General features: G+C 33.9%; 1 non-coding gene across 1 annotated transcript; it reads right to left on the reverse strand.

Moving 5' to 3' along the window:
• Positions 1–19827: 19827 nt before the first annotated feature.
• On the reverse strand, positions 19828–19934 carry LOC139894887 (small nucleolar RNA R71). Its single transcript, XR_011775365.1, has one exon. It is a non-coding gene; the product is annotated as a small nucleolar RNA R71 (small nucleolar RNA).
• Between the last annotated feature and the right edge of the window lie 222 nt (positions 19935–20156).

Consider the following 20156-nt stretch of genomic DNA (forward strand, 5'->3'; position numbering starts at 1 on the left):
TTCAATCTCTCATCTCACAAACATTTTATCACCAAAAATGAGTTCCTAAAAAAATTTCAGAGGGAAAGTCAAAAAAAAAAAAAAGGTTAAAGATCGAAATACAGTCGAGCAAGGTATGTTTCAAAATTTACTCGAATCGCAACAAACTAGCGGGTTTCCTAATTTACAAATGTCAACCCGTTCGTGTCTATGTTTGGAAATGTTCAACAACAACAACATTCATGCTACCCGAACCAACATCATCAACAACACCTTCCTTCTACCCGAACCAACCTCATCAACAACACCTTCCTTCTACCCGAACCAACCTCATCAACAATTTCAACCGCCAACCCCGACACCTTTTTACCCAACATACCCGATGAATCAGATGATGAAGAATTTCTTGAAACGCCACGGAACCCGAGGCCGAACTCGAACCCGTAGCCGCTCCGAAAGGAAAGAAAGTGAAGTGTCTGAAAGTTCCATGAACCGAATTGGAAAGTAGAATTTTAGCTGGGCGTTTTGTGTATGTTTTTGAGCATCCGAACACGAGAAATGCACAGACATTTAATTAATTTTGAGGTGAAGCACGAAGACTATATAATTCCCTAGTTTCAAAGCAAAGACGTGCAGATCAAATTAGTAGGAAATTGAGTAAAATGGCAAATGATGTTAAGAAATTTATTGCAATTTATTCAAAGCTCGAGTCACATTGGCAAAGTAGTTGTGCGGAGGAAGATCTTATGAACACGGTTGGAAAATAATTTAGGTACCAAACAAGAAGGCTGTTTAATTATGGGGATGTGTGACGAGTTCTATGAGATTGTCCTAAGTTTTACAAGGTGAAGGTATTACGGCAACCGACAAATGAAAAGAAACCGAAGATATACCAATAAATGTTACCGACGAAAGTTCAAACCCGAACACAAGCACGAACCCGGACCCAAGGCAATTTGAACCCAATCCGGCATCCTCCAAGTAGAGCAAAAATTCAAAGGGATTCGTACTCATCCGATGCCATGAGCTGCATGTCATTGGATGAAGTACGATTAAAGATAGCTCAATCCGCTGAAGCTTTACAACTAGTCGCAAATAAAACCATGGAAAAGCTATGTGACGACAGCGACATGCGGAAAATGTATAAAGGTTTGAAGCTTCTTTCCAAACTGGTTTCCCGACGAATACGAGATGTTATTGAAGGCTCGGGAGAAAATTAAGAAAAATATGTGAGGCAATTGCAAGACTCGTACGAAGACGTGTGGCATGTTGTTTGATTATTTTATTTTTTAGTATTTTTTTTATTTTAATTAATGTCGCATTTCAATTATTGTCGTAATGTTTTAAATTTTAATGAAATTTTAGTTTTTTATTTGAATAAGTATTTATAATTTAAATAATTCTAATTATTTCATTTTATAATTAATAATTAAAAAAGATAATATAAAAAAATAAAAAGATTGAGAAATTATGTCATGATTGGTAATGTTTATTCCTGAATTAGTCCTAATGAAAAAGTGTTGATGTGGCGCTGAGGTGACAGCTAGTCCTAGGGAGGAAATATGTCCTGGTTGGAAGCACTCTTAAGAAACGAAATTCTAATCGAGCAATAAGAAGTTGAGTTAGCCTTTTTTAAATTTACTTTGTTCGAGCTCAAACTCGAATAGTTTTTTTGAATTCAAATTCAAACTTGATAATATTCCAATAAGTTTTATTTACGAGTTTGAATTTAAAGTGTTCGGATTCGAGTTCAAATTCAAGCTCATCTTGGCTCATTTAAGATAATTAAAGATGATTTTATAGCTAATATGTTTTAATAGTCAATAGAAAGAAACTAAATACCGAAGTTTATTTTTGCTGAGTATATGAATTTTTAACTAATACCCAAAAGACATATAATAAGAGTATTTAATGAATAATTTCTCATAGTAATTTAAGTGAAAATGAATACTCTGTAATTAATACTGTAATTGATAATCATGTATAATTGGAAACTTGTAACTATATAAAATAAAATTCTTTTTACCTTTCTTTTGCGGTACTTATATGCTATCAATCATTGAGGAATACTTAACTTGGAGGAAGGGATTAGCTGAGCTTGAAAGGGGTAGCCGGTACTTGTATGCTCTCGGTTGGGGGTGTTCATGGTCCAGTTTGATCTGGTTTGGCTAAATCTTAAATCAAACCGGCGTATACGATTTCAACATATATCAACTCAAATTAGACTGAGTAACTTGACTTGCTGAACTGTTTGGTCCGGTTTGGAGCGGTCCGATTTGACGATTTCTAGTTCTTTTTACTTCTTTCATGAGTTATATATGTGCATCACGTTTACATTGACAACAGTTGGCATGGTTCATTATGTGTAGAACTACAAACAACTTTGTTGGAAACAACCTCTTTAATTCGGGTTGAGCGGAAAAATTATTTTTTAAGAGTAGAGAAACATGTTCTGCCCTTAGGAAAATTAATTTTCTCCTTTAATTTTTAGGGTGTGTTTGTTGTAGCTAGTAACTAAATCTTTCTTTGTAACTGAAAGCTGGAGTTAATTAATTTTTGTAAGTGTTTAACAAATAAGTTGGAATTTATAACTGTGAGTTAACTATAAAGAACAATAAAGATGTGATAAATAATTATATTATGAGTAATTGTGGAATTTTCATTTAATAATCTAAGAGTTTAGCTAGCTTTTTTGTAGGGCTTATTTCTTCATAAGCTCTATAAATTTGGTCATGAAAATAATGTTACTTAGCTTGAGCTTATGGATAAAATAAGGTAAATAAGCAGAGTCCGGTGGGTCATTGATTGTGATGAGAACTCTTGTTTTTTTCAGATGATGGTCAAAGTTAAATCTCGAATCAATAACTTTGCAGGTATACGTATAACACCCCGTCAAAAATCCCTTTAACAGAATGTTAACTCTGGTCCCAGTGCTTGGCTTGGCTTCTACGTAACAGCAGTATTTTACAGCGGAAACAATTAATACCTGAGAATAAAACACGCAAAACAGGTCAACAATAATGTTGAGTGGATCTACAGGTTTTAGGTAAACAATACATTATGTTTAAGAAATAATATTCCGAAAACGTTAATTAGTAGAAGACCACCAAGGTTCAATGTTAAAAGTTTGTATACAACTCCGTGTCCCGTTTCAAAAGTTTGTTGACACTACCATGTCAAGTTTCACCTCATTTATTCGTAAACCACAGTTTCAATTAACGTTGTATAGTATCTGAAAACATTATTCAGAAAATAGTTCAAGTTCATTGACCACGAGATTTCAAAAGTACAACTCCAAGTTGCGAAACGTATACATAATCCATGAGCACCTGAATACTAGCAATGATCAGAGTATAGAATCCACCATACTCCCCTTTACCCCATAAAAATGTTATACACTTGTACGAGTGTATCTAATGTTCAAAGTAAATGCACCACAGTTATAAAGTAGGGTGAGGTTGTCAACCTAACAGATCCGTCCATCTAAATTGTGCTTACCCGATGGTATTAAAGTATTCAAGCTAGGGGCTTTGTGTACAAACTCAATATGTATATATAGTACTCGTGTCAACACAAAAGCATTTGAAAATGTAAGTACAACAGCGTGTATTCTCTGAGATGACCCATCCTAATCCATAAGGACGAATACAATAATATATGATTACATCGCGAGATATTTGACCTCTAAATGATACATTTTACAAACATTGCATTCATTTTTAAAAAAGACAAACTTCCATTACAACGAAAGTTGACAGACATGCATACTATCTCATAATATATCCAAACTATGAATGACTTCTTATCAATCTTGATGAACTTAATGACTCGAATGCAACGTCTTTTGAAATATGCCATGAACGACTCCAAGTAATATCTTTAAAATGAGCAAATGCACAGCGGAAGATTTTCTTAATACCTGAGAATAAAAATGCTTTAAAGTGTCAACCAAAAGGTTAGTGAGTTCATTAGTTTATCATAATAAATCATTTCCAATAATATAATAGACCACAAGATACTCATATTTAGAAAATAATCTGTGCAGGTCTACTCCTGCTATAAAATCATTCATATGAAGAACACCGGAACCTTTCAAAACAACTCACCAACGGTAGCTAATGCGTCGTGCAATGCAAAATCATCTCACCGTGGTAGTTAATACAATATAATTTTAATAACGGTAGCTAATGCATCGTGCAATGCAAAAATTTCTCACCGTAAATAATTTTACAACGGTAGCTAATGCGTCTTGCAATGCAAAATCATCTCACCGAGGGTAGCTAAAACGGTAGCTAATGCGTCGTGCAATGCAAAATCATCTCACCATTACTAACTACTAAATCGAACCATTTCGGTAGCTAATGCGTTGTGCAATGCAAAATCATCTCACCGATGGTCGATAATACAATCTTATAGAAATCGAACATCTGAATCCAAATAATTCTATCATAGAATGTAGTTTTGAATACTTGTGTCTATTTCGTCAATCATTTATAAAAACAGTTCATGTATTCTCAGTTCAAAATATATCTCAAAAGAATTTAATAACACATTTATAAAAACAGCACATGTATTCTCAGTCCCAAAAATGTAAAGAAAAAAAGGGAATCAAATGAACTCACAATATTGTATTTCGTAGTAATTAAGCATATGATGGCATTGAACAAGTGCAAGGTTGGCCTTGGATTCACGAACCTATATTAATTATATTATATATATATATATATATATATATATATATATATATATATATATATATATATATATATATATATATATATATATATATATGTTGGTCAATATCTGTCTACAATTTAGGTCAAGTCATAGTGTACCACAATCCTAATGCTCGAGACTAATATACAAAAGTCAACAAAAGTCATCTTGACTGATAGTGCTCCAAATGAACATATATTTAGGTGCAATATCCTTCCAATATGTAGAGCTTTTAGTTGCAATTGTTCTATTTTTATGTAATAATCGTTTAAATAAATAAGTGCGAAGACAAAATACAGAATCGACGATTTGAAGACGCAAATGACCAAAAAGCTAAAAAGTACAAAGTACAATCCAAGTGGTTCAATTTATTGATGAGAAACGCCTAAAAATGACAAGAGTACAAGTCGTGAAATGCAAAGTACAAGATATCTAAGCGTACGAAAAGGCGTTCGAAATTTCGGAACTAAGACATAAACCGAGCATCAACGTACAACTCAACGAAGCTAAAATTACAAGTCAACTATGCACAAGAATATAATATAATATATATATATATATATAATTATATGAAATTATATATTATTATATTATATATTATAATATTCAGCAGCCCACGTTTAACTCAATTTGGTGAGCTGGAATCCGAAGCTCTGCACTCGCGGAGCTGTAAGGCACAAAAGTACCGCACTCGCGAAGCTGTACAGTTCAAAGTGGGCCTATAAAAGCTCACGCATTCTGCTCGAATTCTGCATCCCTTTTTCACTCAATATCTCTATCTATATACGATATATATATTTATATTTATAATATTAAAGTTTAATTTAATATTAATAATAATTTGGGTTATTGTAAGAAATGTTTTACGGGTTTTAAAGTCGGAACTCTGTCCATGTAACGCTACGCGATATATAATCACTGTAAGCTATGTTCTTCCATTTTAAATTAATGTATCGTAACTAAGTTATTATTATGCTTATTTGAGCCGAAGTAATTGTGATGTTGGGCTAAATATTAAGATGGGGTTATGTAACGACCCGCACTTTTTCGATCATTCTATACTTATAAGATTAATATTTACATAAATTAAACCTTGCCAACATGATAAGCAATCCAAATTGTCGAGACTTATATTTCCGAAAAGAGTTTTACACAACGTTTGACCGTCTAGTTTGACCGATGATATCACGAACTATACAATATATGATAATTATACGTTTGTGTATATAAATGTATATATATACATATTTAACATGATTAATAAATGTTTTAATATCTCATTTTGTATTAATAACAACAAGTTATATGTGTATTTTGAAACTACTAACTTAAGTTTTCAAAACGATAACTATACGTAACGTTATTTGACATAAATACTTAAGACATATAATGTTTATACATATATTGTATAAGTAATGTATTTAATCACTTTTAAAGACTTAAATACATAAAACCATATAAGTGTATTCACAAAAGATAACTATATTTGAATCCTCATTTCATTTTTCACAAAATTTCTATACGTATACCTAGAGTATTTGTACTCGTATCATACCAAGCTCCTATACGTATTTACTAATAGTAAATACACATCAAAATCACCACCTAACCAGCCATTATTCATGCCATGAGGGCTAGGTAATTGAACTTGGATGCAAATAAGACTAGATACATAAAATGATAGCTTGAATTTTTGTCTCCATGCCCCCCATTCACGTTTTTTTTTAGCTATATATGTATCATCATTTTCTTTCATTTTAACTCCAAATTTCTTAAGATAAACACACACTCTCTCTTCACTCTTAACCTCCATAAACATTCAGCAAGAAACCTTGAAGATCTAGCTTCAAAAACCATACTAAAACACCATAAGAAAACCATACAAAAACACTTCAAGAAAACCCTCCAAGAACACCAACTTACTTCCAATCTTTCATACACTTCTATCACCCTTTTGATTCTAGCTTCTTACTCCTCTTTTACAGCAACTTCATCCAAGGAACTTGAGGTAGAATCTATGTTCATAACCTTATTCGATTCATATATATATAGCTATCATATTTTGTGGTATACAAGTTTAACAACAAGAACATAGTTTGAATGTTTTCAAACTTGTTTGCAAACTAAATAGATCCTTCTAACTTAACTTTTAAAATACTTCAAGACATGTAACATAACTTATTTATATGTTAATTTAACAAGGTAAAACTTGGTTTTTCAAAGTATAAGTATTTTTGGAAAAATGGTCATTAAATGATTTTGTTGTAACAAAATGTTTAACTTCATATGTTTCACTAAACTTTCACTTATGCCGTATGATTTTGAATACAAACCAAGGTATTTACAGTTCATAGTCTTAAAGAAGAACTCGATCCAAGAAGATGGCAATTTGAATCAACGAAAACGGACTTGTAACGAATAAACTATGACCGAAACAAAATTGGCTATCCTAGACATTTTCAACTTCGGGATTCATTGGAAAAATTTACATAAAATCACATACTTCTAAGATAACATGATATTTTATATATATGTACTCATAATTCAATTTCATATGGTTCAGGATCACCCGTAAACAACACGAGAAGATTAATCATAAGATCCCATGATTGTACGCAACACGTCATTTGACAACACCGGTACTTTATGTACGCAACACGTCATTTGACAACACCGGTACCGTGGGTCAAGATTAATCTCGACCAATACATATACGTTGAGGTTTTATTTATTTCGTTGGGGGTTTTATTTATTGCGGGTATATTAAACATCTAAAAATGAACCATTAAAAATTGAATTGCTAACCTCGGACAGCTAACTTCGGACTAAGGAAATATTCAAAGTATTAAAAGTATAACAAGTATATATATATATAACGTTTGTTTTAAAATGAAAACATATTGATATATTATATATGGATAGGTTCGTGATATCAACCGGAAGACCGAGTCAAAATATATATATCATCAAGACAAGAGTGAGTATATAGTCCCACTTTTAAACTCTAAATATTTCGGGATGAGAATACATGTATTTTATGTTTTACGATATGGACACAAGTAACTGAAAAATATGTTCTACGTTGAGTTGTACCACTGGCATACTTCCCTGTAGCTTGGTAACTAATATTTACAGCAGTATTGTAAACGCGAATCCTGTTGATAGATCTATCGGGCCTGACAACCCCAACCGGACTGGACGACCAGTATTCAACGGTTGCACAGTACTTCGTTTTGTGACTACACTTGGTACGGTGTAGTAAGATTTCATATTAAAGGGAATATGCGACGTGAAAATGTTAAGTATGGTTACCAAGTGCTCAACCACTTAGAATACTTTTATTAAACTGTTTATATACGAAATCTTGTGGTATATATATATATTGCTGCCGGCATTAAACCTATATCTCACCAACTTTATGTTGACCTTTTAAAACATGTCTATTCTCAGGTGATTTCTAAAGCTTCCGCTGCATCATGTTGGATCTAACCAGGATCTTGCGTACGCATGTTTGTGTCAAAAATAAAACTGCATATCCGAGATGTTGTATTGTAAAATATGCTAGAAACCGTGTTGTTGTCATCATTTGTAAAGTTTGTAAGTCGAAGATTATCGCTAAACGTTAATCTTCTTTTTATTGTCTTAAGCTTGTAACAAAAATAATGGTTATGGTTTGTAATGTATAATATATGCAGTTTTCTTTCAAAAATGTCTCATATAGAGGTCAATACCTCGCAATGAAATCATACGTTATCTAACGCGTTCTTATGGTTAAGGACGGGTTATGACATGTGGTATCAGAGCGTTGGTCTTAGCGAACCAGGTTTGCATTAGTGTGTCTAACCAAGAAGTCGTTAGGATACATTAGTAAAGTCTGGACTTTGACCGGGTCTGATTTTAAAAAAAAAAAAAAAACCATTGCTTATCACTGTTGGTTAAAATTTATGTGTAAATATTATGTAAGTACTAATGGGTTAGTTGTTGTGTGATAGATGTCGGGCTCGAAACTTATTATCACATTCAGCGACTCCGAATCAGAACCTTCAGATTGTGTTTCAGTCATTAACATATCCGATGACGAAAGTGGTAATTTTGGGGAAGACTCACAATTTCCGGATGAACCAACTATAGAAATATCGGAAAGTGAACCCGAGGAGGAAAGTGAACCCGAAGAGGAAAGTGAACCCGAGGAGGAAAGTGAACCCGAAGAGGAAAGTGAACCCGAGGAAATTACGAAAGAAAAATATAATCAAGGAAAGAAACGAAAAGCTAGTGAATTAGAAAATCCAAATCCCGAGTTTAATGAGAATGAAGTGGCACCAATTCCACTCAACACTACCACCCCTATCCCCGCTATTCCTATTAGTGCTATCCCCGCATCTAGTTCTTCGGCACCTCAGCCAAAACGTAGGGAGACAGCTAGGATTCGCGTTGGGGGATTCCCTGGACATAAATGTTTTGGGAAATAGACCAAATGATGCGCTACCGTATTAAACCATGGAATCACATAATGTTTTGTATAATATTATTAGTGTGGTTTGTTTAAAGTTTGATGTAAGCATATGTAAAATAGCGAAGTATGAAATGCAATAATTTTCCATGGTTAAGTATTATTTAGATTGTAGTAATTGATTCTGTACTAAGCTATTAAGTATGAACATTAACGGGTAGGTACTACCCAAGATATAATTATAAAACGCTAATAAGAAGAAAAGGCTTTTATAATAATACCTGGTTCATATTATTAACAAGCTATAAATGTACTATAAATACACACTACATCTATAATATTCCATGTGAATAATTATTTTCTTTCATTAGGAAATGGCGCGATTGAATCGAATGACGGAACAAGAACTCGAGGAACTCATCAACCAGCGAGTGAACGACAGAATGTTATGGGTTGAGGCTGCAAGAGCTGCTGCAGTTAATCCAAATCCTCGTGTAGGATGCTCCTACAAGACGTTCCAAGCTTGCAAGCCATCATCATTCAGTGGAACGGAAGGACCGATCGGTTTAACCCGATGGATAGAAAAGATGGAGACGGTGTTTAAAATCAGTGGTTGTGATGAAAAAGACATGACCAAGTTTGCATCGTGCACTTTACAAGATAGTGCACTCACATGGTGGAAGAATTATGTGAAGGCGGTAGGAGGAGATGTAGCTTATGATACTCCATGGGAAGAATTCAAAGCAATGATAATCACCGAGTATTGTCCAAGGAATGAGGTTATTAAGTTAGAAGATGAGTTACGAAGTTTGAAGGTGGTTGGTACTGAAATCACCAACTACAATCAGCGATTCATGGAATTGGTTTTACTATGTCCTGAATTGGTTCCAACCGAAGCACGGAAGATTGAAATGTACAAAGGTGGTTTGCCCAGAAAGGTCAAGGCAAATGTTACGGCGTCGAAACCTAAGACAATTCATGAAGCTATAACCATGGCGAACGAGTTAATGGATCAGGTCATTCTGGATAAGAAAGCATTCACTACTGAGGTGAAGGTATCGAGTAACAAAAGGAAGTGGAACGGAAATTATGATCGAGGTTACCAACAGCAATCTTTTAAGAAACCAGAAACCCCGAAAGGTGCGGGTAGCGGTTCAGGCTTTGGTTACAAAGGACAAAGTCCTTTATGCAACCGATGTCACAAACATCACTTTGGTTACTGTAGTGTGTTGTGCACTAAATGCAATCGACAGGGTCATCTTGCTGAAGATTGTAAGGCTCTCGTTACAAATGGTAACAAGACTCCTGCCACCAACGCAAATAGAACTGCTTTGGCTAACATTACTTGTTTTGGGTGTGGAAAACAAGGTCATTATAAGAGCCAGTGCCCGAATCAGAATGGCGGACCTGCACGTGGAAGAGCGTTTGTTATTAATGCTAGAGAGGCACGAGAAGACCCGGAGCTTGTTACGGGTACGTTTACCATTAATAACTTATCAGCATCTATTTTATTTGATACTGGCGCCGATAGAAGTTACGTGTGTATAAATTTTTACACTAAATTGAATTGTTCATCAGTACCTCTAGATGCTAAGTACTTGATTGAGTTAGCTAATGGTAAACTAATTAAAGCCGATAAAATTTGTCGTGATTGTGAAATAAATCTAGCCGGAGAAACGTTTAAAATCGACTTAATACCCGTAGAATTAGGAGGTTTTGATGTAATAGTCGGCATGGACTGGATGTCCAAAATAGGAGCGGAAGTTGTTTGTGCCAAGAAGGCAATTCGTATTCCTGGTAAGGATAAAATACCGGTGATGATTTATGGAGAGAAGGGTAATTCAAAGCTAAAACTCATTAGCTGTTTGAAAGCCAAGAAGTGTTTAGAAAAGGGATGTTACGCTATTTTAGCACATGTTAATAAAGTCGAAAAGAAAGAAAAGTGCATCAACGACGTGCCTGTGGCAAGAGATTTTCCTGAAGTTTTTCCGGAAGAATTGCCGGGATTACCTCCATTTAGATCGGTGGAATTTCAAATAGATTTAGTACCAGGAGCTGCACCAGTGGCTCGTGCTCCATATAGACTTGCACCGTCCGAGTTAAAAGAACTTCAAAGTCAGTTAAAAGAATTACTGGACCGTGGATTCATACGACCGAGTACTTCACCGTGGGGAGCTCCAATTTTGTTTGTTAAGAAGAAAGATGGATCTTTCAGGATGTGTATAGATTATCGTGAATTAAATAAGTTAACTATCAAGAATCGGTATCCACTACCGAGAATTGATGACTTATTTGATCAATTGCAAGGATCATGTGTGTATTCGAAAATCGACTTAAGATCGGGCTATCATCAACTACGCGTCAAAGAAGAGGACATTCCGAAAACTGCTTTTCGGACACGTTATGGTCATTACGAATTTTTGGTTATGCCGTTTGGATTGACAAATGCGCCAGCTGTATTCATGGACCTCATGAATCGAGTTTGTAGTCCGTATTTAGATAAGTTTGTTATCGTTTTCATTGATGATATTCTTATCTATTCTAAGAGTGAGCAAGAGCATGAAGAGCATTTAAGGTTGATACTGGAGTTGTTGAGAAAAGAACAACTTTATGCTAAATTTTCTAAGTGTGCTTTCTGGTTGAAAGAAGTGCAATTTCTTGGTCACGTTGTTAATAGCGAAGGAATTCAGGTTGATCCAGCAAAAACTGAAGCTATTGAAAAATGGGAGACTCCTAAGACACCAACGCAGATACGCCAATTTTTGGGTTTAGCCGGTTATTATAGAAGGTTTATTCAAGATTTTTCCCGAATAGCTAAGCCGTTGACAGCGTTAACGCAAAAAGGGAAGAAATACGAATGGACCTCGGAGCAGGAGAACGCATTTCAAATACTGAAGAAGAAGTTAACTACGGCGCCTATATTATCGTTACCAGAAGGGAACGATGATTTTGAAATATATTGTGACGCTTCGCGACAAGGTTTTGGTTGTGTTCTTATGCAATGGAAGAAAGTTATTGCATTTGCATCCCGACAATTGAAGATTCACGAGCGAAATTATACGACACATGATCTAGAATTGGGAGCAGTCGTGTTTGCATTGAAGATGTGGAGACACTACTTGTATGGGGTTAAATTCACTGTGTTTACTGATCATAAAAGCCTTCAACATATTTTTGATCAGAAACAATTGAACATGAGGCAACGTAGGTGGGTCGAGTTAATAAACGACTATGATTGTGAAATTCGTTATCATCCCGGAAAGGCGAACGTGGTGGCCGATGCTTTAAGCAGAAAGGAACGAGAACCAATTCGAGTTCGAGCAATGAATATAAAAATTCGCATGAATCTCAACTCACAAATCAAAGAAGTTCAACAAGAAGCACTCAATAAAGAAAACATAAAGAATGAAATAATGAAGAAGTATGAGAAGCAACTCGTTATACGGGAAGACGGAATTAGATATTTTGCAAATCGTATTTGGGTACCGAAGTTGGGTGGATTAAGGAAGTTGATATTGAACGAGGCACATAAGACAAGATACTCGATACATCCTGGAGTTGGAAAGATGTATCAAGATCTTAAGACACATTATTGGTGGCCTAACTTAAAGACAGACGTTGCAACATATGTTGGGGAGTGTTTAACTTGTTCCAAGGTCAAGGCAGAACACCAAAAGCCGTCAGGGTTACTTCAACAACCAGAAATCCCAGAATGGAAATGGGATGGTATTACCATGGATTTCATCACGAAGTTACCAAAGACTGCCTGGGGATACGACACCATTTGGGTGATTGTTGATCGTCTCACCAAGTCTGCACATTTCTTGCCTATAAAGGAAACAGATAGAATGGAGAAACTATTACGATTGTATATAAAGGAAGTTGTTTCAAGGCATGGAATACCTATTTCCATTATATCCGATCGTGATAGTAGATTTACCTCAAAGTTTTGGCAATCACTACAGGAGGCACTAGGAACTCGTTTGGATATGAGTACCGCATATCATCCACAAACCGATGGACAGAGTGAGAGAACGATTCAGACTCTCGAAGATATGCTCAGGGCATGTGTGATCGATTTTGGAAACGGATGGGATAAATATCTACCGTTAGCAGAATTCTCGTATAATAATAGTTATCATGCGAGCATTGGAGCTGCGCCATTCGAAGCATTGTATGGAAGGAAGTGTAGATCTCCTATCTGTTGGAATGAAGTAGGAGATCGACAATTAACTGGTCCCGAGATCATACATGAAACGACTGAGAAGATAGTGCAAATCAAGGAGAGATTAAAAACAGCCCGTAGTCGCCAAAAGAGCTACGCCGATGTCCGAAGGAAACCATTAGAGTTTCAGGTCGGGGACATGGTTATGCTAAAGGTGTCACCTTGGAAAGGTGTGATACGTTTTGGAAAAAGGGGTAAACTGAACCCAAGGTACGTAGGCCCGTTCAAGATCATCGAACGCATTGGACCGGTAGCTTATCGACTCGAGTTACCGCAACAACTCGCCGGAGTACATAATACCTTTCACGTCTCAAACCTTAAGAAGTGTCTTGCAAAGGAAGACCTCACCATTCCTCTTGAAGAAATCCATGTCGACGAGAAACTACAATTCGTCGAAGAACCAATTGAAATCATGGACCGTGAAGTTAAACAGCTCAAACAGAGCAATATACCGATTGTTAAGGTTCGTTGGAATGCTAGAAGAGGTCCCGAGTTTACTTGGGAACGAGAGGATCAGATGAAGCAAAAGTATCCACGCTTGTTTCTCGATGACGCAAAATAGGTACAATTTTAAAATTTCGGGACGAAATTTATTTAACGGGGAGGTAATGTAACGACCCGCACTTTTTCGATCATTCTATACTTATAAGATTAATATTTACATAAATTAAACCTTGCCAACATGATAAGCAATCCAAATTGTCGAGACTTATATTTCCGAAAAGAGTTTTACACAACGTTTGACCGTCTAGTTTGACCGATGATATCACGAACTATACAATATATGATAATTATACGTTTGTGTATATAAATGTATATATATACATATTTAACATGATTAATAAATGTTTTAATATCTCATTTTGTATTAATAACAACAAGTTATATGTGTATTTTGAAACTACTAACTTAAGTTTTCAAAACGATAACTATACGTAACGTTATTTGACATAAATACTTAAGACATATAATGTTTATACATATATTGTATAAGTAATGTATTTAATCACTTTTAAAGACTTAAATACATAAAACCATATAAGTGTATTCACAAAAGATAACTATATTTGAATCCTCATTTCATTTTTCACAAAATTTCTATACGTATACCTAGAGTATTTGTACTCGTATCATACCAAGCTCCTATACGTATTTACTAATAGTAAATACACATCAAAATCACCACCTAACCAGCCATTATTCATGCCATGAGGGCTAGGTAATTGAACTTGGATGCAAATAAGACTAGATACATAAAATGATAGCTTGAATTTTTGTCTCCATGCCCCCCATTCACGTTTTTTTTTAGCTATATATGTATCATCATTTTCTTTCATTTTAACTCCAAATTTCTTAAGATAAACACACACTCTCTCTTCACTCTTAACCTCCATAAACATTCAGCAAGAAACCTTGAAGATCTAGCTTCAAAAACCATACTAAAACACCATAAGAAAACCATACAAAAACACTTCAAGAAAACCCTCCAAGAACACCAACTTACTTCCAATCTTTCATACACTTCTATCACCCTTTTGATTCTAGCTTCTTACTCCTCTTTTACAGCAACTTCATCCAAGGAACTTGAGGTAGAATCTATGTTCATAACCTTATTCGATTCATATATATATAGCTATCATATTTTGTGGTATACAAGTTTAACAACAAGAACATAGTTTGAATGTTTTCAAACTTGTTTGCAAACTAAATAGATCCTTCTAACTTAACTTTTAAAATACTTCAAGACATGTAACATAACTTATTTATATGTTAATTTAACAAGGTAAAACTTGGTTTTTCAAAGTATAAGTATTTTTGGAAAAATGGTCATTAAATGATTTTGTTGTAACAAAATGTTTAACTTCATATGTTTCACTAAACTTTCACTTATGCCGTATGATTTTGAATACAAACCAAGGTATTTACAGTTCATAGTCTTAAAGAAGAACTCGATCCAAGAAGATGGCAATTTGAATCAACGAAAACGGACTTGTAACGAAGAAACTATGACCGAAACAAAATTGGCTATCCTAGACATTTTCAACTTCGGGATTCATTGGAAAAATTTACATAAAATCACATACTTCTAAGATAACATGATATTTTATATATATGTACTCATAATTCAATTTCATATGGTTCAGGATCACCCGTAAACAACACGAGAAGATTAATCATAAGATCCCATGATTGTACGCAACACGTCATTTGACAACACCGGTACTTTATGTATGCAACACGTCATTTGACAACACCGGTACCGTGGGTCAAGATTAATCTCGACCAATACATATACGTTGAGGTTTTATTTATTTCGTTGGGGGTTTTATTTATTGCGGGTATATTAAACATCTAAAAATGAACCATTAAAAATTGAATTGCTAACCTCGGACAGCTAACTTCGGACTAAGGAAATATTCAAAGTATTAAAAGTATAACAAGTATATATATATATATAACGTTTGTTTTAAAATGAAAACATATTGATATATTATATATGGATAGGTTCGTGATATCAACCGGAAGACCGAGTCAAAATATATATATCATCAAGACAAGAGTGAGTATATAGTCCCACTTTTAAACTCTAAATATTTCGGGATGAGAATACATGTATTTTATGTTTTACGATATGGACACAAGTAACTGAAAAATATGTTCTACGTTGAGTTGTACCACTGGCATACTTCCCTGTAGCTTGGTAACTAATATTTACAGCAGTATTGTAAACGCGAATCCTGTTGATAGATCTATCGGGCCTGACAACCCCAACCGGACTGGACGACCAGTATTCAACGGTTGCACAGTACTTCGTTTTGTGACTACACTTGGTACGGTGTAGTAAGATTTCATATTAAAGGGAATATGCGACGTGAAAATGTTAAGTATGGTTACCAAGTGCTCAACCACTTAGAATACTTTTATTAAACTGTTTATATACGAAATCTTGTGGTCTATATATATATTGCTGCCGGCATTAAACCTATATCTCACCAACTTTATGTTGACCTTTTAAAACATGTCTATTCTCAGGTGATTTCTAAAGCTTCCGCTGCATCATGTTGGATCTAACCAGGATCTTGCGTACGCATGTTTGTGTCAAAAATAAAACTGCATATCCGAGATGTTGTATTGTAAAATATGCTAGAAACCGTGTTGTTGTCATCATTTGTAAAGTTTGTAAGTCGAAGATTATCGCTAAACGTTAATCTTCTTTTTATTGTCTTAAGCTTGTAACAAAAATAATGGTTATGGTTTGTAATGTATAATATATGCAGTTTTCTTTCAAAAATGTCTCATATAGAGGTCAATACCTCGCAATGAAATCATACGTTATCTAACGCGTTCTTATGGTTAAGGACGGGTTATGACAGGTTATTGGATTTTGTACCATAATTCGGGTTTGGACAAAAGACCGACACTTGTGAACATTGGACTATTGATTATTAATAGGTAGGGGGTATTGTCTAATTGAATGACAACTCATTGGAAACTGTCGAACCTATCTTCAAGTTAGTTAATCTAATAATTATTAAATTGATTACGAATGTCCTATTTAGTGACGTTTATACGACATCGTTTACAATCATTTAAATAATCAATTGGATTGGGTAATTGATTATTTATTATGGCCAAGTGAATAAATTAATGTATCATGGACTAATTAAAACAGGGGTGGATTACATACAAGGATAATTGGTGTAATTGTTAACAAAGTATTAAAACCTTGGATTACACGCAGTCGATAACCGGGTGTAATTATTAATAAAGTATTAAAACCTTGTTACAGTTCGAATCCCTAATTAGTTGGAATATTTGACTTCGGGAATAAGGTTAATTTGACGAGCATTTTATAATTATGACCGATGGACTATTATGGACAAAAACTAAATAGGTATCAAATAATCCAGGACAAAGAACAATTAACCCAGGGTAATAAATTAAAATCAAAACGCCAAACATCATGATTACGGAAGTTTAAATAAGCATAATTTTTTTATTGTATTTCTCATCGTACTTTTATTTACTGTCGTTTTATTGTCATTTTAATATTGTTATTTATTTTACGCACTTTATTTATTGTCATTTATCTTTACGCTTAAAAACATAAAATCGACAAACCGGTCATTAAACGGTAAAACCCCCTTTTATATAATAATATTACTATATATAATTATATATATTTTATATAAATATAGTTGTTAAAAATATAGTACGTAATCACTAGCTCCCTGTGGAACGAACCGGACTTACTAAAAACTACAATACTCTACGATTAGGTACACTGCCTATAGTGTTGTAGCAAGGTTTAGGTATACCCCATAAATAAATAAATAAAACTTGTGTAATTTTGTCGTATTTCGTAATAAACAATAATAGTATTTCGTACACCTCCGCTCGCACATCAAGTTTTTGGCGCCGCTGTCGGAGAACCGACGAAACGCTATATTTTTACGCTATATTTTAGTAAAACTATATTTTTGTAAAAATATAATATTTCTTATTTTGTAAAAATATTTTGTTAAAAATACAAAAATATAAAAACATAAAAAAAAGTGTGTGTATATATATATATATATATATATATATATATATATATATATATATATATATATATATATATATATATATATATATATATATATATATTTAAGTATTTAAATAAAAAGAAAATATATTTTTTATATAAAGTATAAAAGTATTTTTTTTAGTTCTTAAAAATATAAGTTTATAAATATTACTTATATTAATTTCGTAAAGATTATAAAGTAAAAAAAAAAAAAAAAACCTTGAATCTGCAAAAATTTTGGCCTGCATCTGATCTGAACATGCACTCCATGCTATCGCATGAGAGAGAAGGTATAAACCCATGCGACCGTATGGTTTGTTCTGACACGTCTGAATCCTCTGCAGTACACAATTAGGGTTTGTTATTAATTATTATAATTATTAATTAACCTAATTAGGGTTTTAATTAAATATTAATTAGTTTATCTTAGTTTTATTTTTAGTTTTAATTAGTATTATTATTTTTAATAATTATTATTAAATATATAGAATAATATATTTAATATAAAAATTATATATTTATAAAATTGTATTTTTATCAATTTAGTTTTTTTATATCTTTTTAATCGTTTATTCGTATATTGTATATTTTTCGTTCGTAATTAGTTCGTAACTTAGTATTTTGCCATAGTTATTTTTATTTCTAGATTTTAAGGTTTTGCCGTAAAATTCCTTAAGGGCTTTTTCTTTAGATTAAGATTTAGACGCTTTAGAATTTTACGACGCCGCTTATCGCTTTAATATTTAATAGATTTTAGTGTTTATTAAGTTATTGCCGTTTTGGATATAGAATTCCTTTTAAGCTTTAATTCCTTTAGACGCAACTTTTAATATTTAGTTTTTAGACTTTTAAGTTTCGACGCTTTACTTTCTTATTATTATTTTTCGATCTTTTTATTTTTCGACGTTTGTTTTTCGACTCTTATTTCTCGACGCATTTTTTCTTTCTCATTTATACGCTCTAGTTTTTAGGACATAGAATTTTCTTTATTTTCTTTAAATTTCGAAGAAAAATTATTTTAAGCGGTTAAATTAATAGACATCCAAATTTTCTGCTTCGTAGTAATAGTTGGATTTGTTAGTGGCTGAGTTGTGGATTTTCCGACTTAAAGGAACATGGCTCCCTGCTGCATCTTTTGGCTATTCGAAACGTGGGCAAAAGCAGAAAAGTCTTTTAATTTGATAACTTATATAATTTCTAATAGGATATTCAGTGAATGCACCGAGCAAAACGTTCACCACCTTTCATACGTTCACCACCTGTAACTTGATCAAGACATCTAGCTAATATTGTCGCTGTTGATTTTCTTTAGAATTATCATCTAGTCGAACAAGTACTCCAATTCAAATTTCTGATAATCCATTTTTTAAACCCGACTTCACAATTGAGAACCCGGAGGATATTTAAGGACAATTCCAAGATCCTGAACCACTAATTATTCCTCCTGAACCACAAACCGTTAAATCAGAATCCTATAGTGATTCGTATTCAACAAATTCAATTATGGAAGTAACGGAACCTCTAAGTATGGAAGATCGAATGAGAGCCACACGCATGGGCCAAGGACACACCATTATTAAGCCAGACATTAATGCGTCAGATTATGAAATCAAAGGACAAATCCTACACATGGTAACTAATCAATGCCAATATAGTGGTACGCCAAAAGAAGATCCAAACGAACATCTTCGAACCTTTAATAGGATCTGTACTCTATTCAAAATCAGAGAAGTTGAGGATGAACAGATCTATCTCATGTTGTTTCCCTGGACTTTAAAGGGAGAAGCCAAAGATTGGTTAGAATCGTTACCTGAAAGAGCGATTGATACATGGGATGTGTTAGTTGAGAAATTTCTTAAAAGATTCTTTCCGGCATCTAAAGCCGTGAGACTTCAAGGAGAAATTGTTACGTTCGCGCAAAAGCCAAATGAAACATTATATGAGGCATGGACAAGATTCGGGAAGTTGTTGAGAGGATGTCCTCAGCACAGTTTAGACACTTATCAAATAGTACAAATATTCTACCAAGGTGTCGACGTTGCTACACGAAAAGACATCGACACAGCAGCTGGTGGTTCAATTATGAAGAAAACCAAAACCGAAGCTCACAAAATCATTGATAACACAGCCTCCCACTCGCATGAGTGGCATCAGGAAAAAGATATCTTTCGTTCATCTAAAGCGGCTAGAGCCGATTCTAGCCATGACTTTGATTC

The sequence above is a fragment of the Rutidosis leptorrhynchoides genome, chromosome 2 (genome assembly GCF_046630445.1).
Source record: "Rutidosis leptorrhynchoides isolate AG116_Rl617_1_P2 chromosome 2, CSIRO_AGI_Rlap_v1, whole genome shotgun sequence".
Taxonomy (NCBI): Eukaryota; Viridiplantae; Streptophyta; class Magnoliopsida; order Asterales; family Asteraceae; genus Rutidosis; species Rutidosis leptorrhynchoides.